A 4,587-nucleotide genomic window follows, 5' to 3' on the forward strand; every position below is an offset into this window, starting at 1 on the left:
GAGCCTCCGTCTCCTCCTTACCAGGATGTGTGAAAGAACTCAATCACAGCCCCCGGCCCCCAGCTGGCGCAGGGTCCGTCACACTCGGGCGTAATTAAACCATACATCACTCAGCCTCAAGAGGAGGGCGCGCTGCCCCCTCTCTTTTTCTCAGCTATACCCTTTTTTAACTCGGTTTGTTTTTCCATTTCGGCTGTTTTCTGACCCTAATGAAGTAATTAAGTAAGATTGTGCTCTCTCTCTAATGTTGAAAAACCAGCCTTTATAAATTCACAATCTGTATTTTTGTACGACTTATAAAACAGGATAAAAACTTCATGATTACCGAGCTTTAAATATGCCGTCAGGTTTTTTTTTTTTTAACATTTTGACAGAGCCACTTTTCTGCAATGGGTTATAGTTTCCTGACTGGAGGATTGAAGCCACCGACAGCTTATCTCCACCAACACCAAGTATTGCATACGATAGTTTACAAATCATTCATTTACATTTGTCCGTTTTATGGTTAAGTATTTGCAATAACCTGCCCAGTGGTATATTTATTTCTAAAATGTCAAACCTTTCTTTCACATTTTAAATAAAACAATAAGCTGTCCAACAAGGAAGTCTGTCTTGTTCCCCCCTGAAACTTGTTATGGCTGACTTGTTAGTGGAGAGTTGCCAGTTTAAACACTTGTTAGCATCAGTATTGTACTTAGCTTTCCCACCAGTCATTTTATTTTTTGCATGTATTCTTTTTACATAGATGAATAGAAACACCAGACAGTGTGTTCACCCTCCCCCACAGGTTGTGATGGGCAGCATGAGTCACGTCTTAATCTCCTCATCATCTTTCTGCCATTGTTCTTCCAGGTTAAAATAGTTCACGTTCTATTTTTATCACAGCGAGAAAAAGGCTGAATCGCAGACTGGATACTACCTATATTTTGAGAAGCACACAGGAAATGGGTTTTTTCTTGGTGTGTGTGTATGTGTAGCACCCAGAGATGTCTGAAAATCACGTGTGGTATGATCTTAGTAGCATGTATTTCTGCCTATTTTATTTATTCTCCAGAAAAAGCTAACCTCGCCTCAGGCATCGCTCTTGGTGGTGTTGGACCTGTATGTGTGTGTGTGTGTGTGTGTTGTGTGTGTGTGTGGTGTGTGTGCTGTGTTGTGTGTGTGTGTGTGTTGTCGTAGTGTGTGTGTGGTGTGTGTGGTGTGTTGTGTGTGTGTGTGTGTGTGTGTGTGTGTGGTGGTGGGTGTGTGTGTGTCGTGTGTGTGCGTGGTGTGTCGGTGTTGGGTGTGTGTGTTGTCGTGTGTGTGGTGTGTGTGTGTGAGTGTGTGTGTTGTGTTGTGTGTGGTGTGTCTGTGTTCGATAACATCACCCTTCCATATTTCCCTGTGCCGGTGTCTGGCGCCACATGGATAGCTCTGTGCCCGATGATAGTAGGGATATTAAAACTCATGGCTTCTTCTCCAGCCTGCTCCGCTGGCCCGACTGTCCTGTCTGGCAGTCATCAAATCATCTCTTCTCAGGCAAACATGAAACACACACACATAACATGTGTGCACTTAGCAGACACAAAGTGAGTTAATGATTGTTGAGGGATATAAAACTGCACAGAGGGGATGATCATGTTTTATATCCTCTTCATTTTTGCTCCCTAAGACTCTTTCCTGCTTGTCTTCAATTTGTCCACACCGTACCACCAGAGTATTATCTTGGTAATCTAAGTGTTTTTATTTATATAATTACCCATTACACACTATTACAGTAATTCTGAACACTGTTTGTATTATACAAAGCAGGGTAGCCGTTTCCAAGTGTTTTGGTAGGTTACCTTGGTAGTGGGCTTGGGTGTAATCCTAAGTGTTAATTAGCTGGCGGCTTAAAAGTAATTCTGCCTTGGTTGTTTCAGTCTTTTCCTTAGGTTGAGTGCCTTTGTGATGAAGGATGGTCCCATTTATTCTAGGGCTAAGTTTCTCCTACAGTTTTTGCAAAGTACTTTATCAGTTCTTCTCCGAAATGTTACTTTAAGAAATCCTACCATGATTCTACTCCTCATGGCATAAATTTGTATCACTCCGTTAGTTAAAGGTCCCATGTCATGCTTTTCAGGTTATTACCCATCCCCTTGTGTGTTATGTAGCTTTGTATGCATGTAAACAGTCTTCAGAGTCACAAACCCTCAATGTACACCCTGTAGCGAGTAAAACTCTAACACAGAAAAGACGTGTCTATGCTGCCCCAGAACGCCTCGTTGAGGATTTCTCTTTTTCCATTGTTTACTTCTTGGGTGTAGTGACGTATTTCGGGTATAGTGACGTAACGTAGCCGTTATGTTTGGACCAATCCGCGGACTTCCTCACACACACACACTCGGCGGGACGTTGCGAGGCACGCTGCTGCGAGGAGCGGGACACTGTGAGCTAGCTCACTGGTGTGGGGTCGGCAAGACAGCGAGACACCGCGGAACTCAGCCTGGGCACACACACAAACTCCCAGCCAGGCTGCGGGGTTGTGTGTGTGTGTTCGGGCTGAGTTTTGCGGTGTCTGGCTGTCTCGCAGACGGCCACTGGGTTCACAGGGAGGGGGGGGGCAGGAGCTCCAACAAGCCATTTAGGACAGAGAGTGAATACACATACTATACAGAGATGCTGTATGAGAAACCAATGTGAGTTTGGAAAATTGCAGAATATAAATGTATTTTAGTTTACCTCAACAATGGAATTATGATCAGTAGAAATGGCCATGTCATGGGACCTTGAAGCCTTTTTGGATTGTTTGCCACTGGGCAACTTTAATCGGAATGAATGGAGTCCCTCAATTCAATTCAATTCAAATGTATTTATATAGCCCAATATCACAAAACACATTTGTCTCAGAGAGCTTCACAACTCAACAAACTAAATGAATGATAATGTAAAAACAAGAAACATATCTGAGAATATAGTACAATATAAGATACATGTGAAAATACCTATGAATGGGTACAAAACACAATGACACAAATACAGTTAGAATACAATAATTAACATGAAGATGTTTAAAAGGGAGTTTATAACCAGTTGTAACTGTACGCTGTACTGAAGAGGAAAGTCTTCAGCCTACTCTTATATGTGTTGACACGGTCTGACTCCCTAATCAATCAACTCTATATCCAGTTATCTTCATATAAGAAATGGACACATATACAGTATTCTCTAAACGTGAGCATAAGGAGGCTGTATTGAATCTCAAAGTCTTTGGCAGCCTTGAACTGACAGCAGCTACTGGTATAGCATAATGGAGAGTCACAACCTACTTGATGTTCAGCATCATGGAGAGATGATGTTAATTTAAGTCTTCACAGCCCTCATCAATATTTCATCTTTTTGTCAGCTCTCTCACTTCCTATTCTTAAAGATGGGTTCCATTTCCAAACAGTTTGATAAATGGGTCTCACAATTTGTATGTTGAAGGGTAATAAGAAAATATTAAAATGGAACCTTTGGAAATCCATCACTGTCTGACAATTTGATTAATGCAAAGCCTGTGCATGAAATATGTATATTTCAATATGCTGTATATCACATAGCAGCCACTTCCATCCCAGCAGCCTGATTTCACCCTTAATGATAATTCACATTCCCACAGATGTGCTTTATCGGTTACCATGCCAACTGGTAACCAAGGAGCATTAAGCGACCTTTCTTGTTTTCCACTTTTTCTGTGTGTGTGTGTGTGGCATTTCAGACGTGTGAGTGTGTGCTACCCTCCGTATAAAAGCTATTGTACCCTTGAGGATTTTCTTACTGCTTGTTCTCAACTCTTAACTCAGAGGTTTAAAAAACATACTCATTTGTGATTTTATGAATAATGTAATTTACACTGAAATGCGTTAAATCAGCAGTTTTTTGTTTAGCGGAGGGAAAACTAACAGCTGGCAATTTAGTCTAATAATCTATCCACTCTGACCTCTCAATCCATTACATGTCTGCGGCATTGTTCGTCGGATTGGACAAAATGAAAATTCATTTCAGTGTTTTTTTTCAAAATGATAATAACAATAAATTATCCACCTTTTAAACATGTTAATCTACGCCTAATTAAACAAGGTGTGTCGGAATGGCCCTCGCTTTTTTCCAGATTTTTCCAGATCAATTATTATTCCCGGCTGCGCTTCTCTCCATGTAGCCTCGAGCACGTTTTTTTTTTTTCTTAATGTTTCAGAGGAGCACTTAAGTCTCCTCCTCTGTGTACAGCCTGTAATGAGGGCTGCCAGCTGTGGCTCAAGCACACACACACACACACACACACACACACACACACACACACACACACACACACACACACACACACACACGCACACACGCCACAGTATGTTGCTCCTCCACTTGTACTGTAGGTGAAAGTGAAAGCAGATATAAACAGCGCATGATGTAATCGTCGTGTGTGTGTGTGTGTGTGTGTGTGTGTGTGTGTGTGTGTGTGTGTCACATTCTGAAATTAAACTACTGGGAATTTATAAACTTCTGATTGTAAGGAAAATCCATTTACGCCACCACCACCAAAAGACATGTTTGAATGTTGACCCTATACATTTAAAACGCTTGACTTATCCT

The 4,587-nt window shown here is 41.6% G+C and overlaps 1 protein-coding gene across 1 annotated transcript in view; it reads left to right on the plus strand.

The window, feature by feature from the left end:
- LOC104963971 (probable voltage-dependent N-type calcium channel subunit alpha-1B) overlaps nucleotides 1-4,587 on the plus strand; it is a 29,394-nt gene that overhangs the window by 11,925 nt on the left and 12,882 nt on the right. The gene's annotated exons all lie outside the window — the stretch shown is intronic.

Source organism: Notothenia coriiceps, unplaced genomic scaffold (genome assembly GCF_000735185.1).
Source record: "Notothenia coriiceps isolate Sejong01 unplaced genomic scaffold, NC01 NC01_scaffold00036515, whole genome shotgun sequence".
Taxonomy (NCBI): Eukaryota; Metazoa; Chordata; class Actinopteri; order Perciformes; family Nototheniidae; genus Notothenia; species Notothenia coriiceps.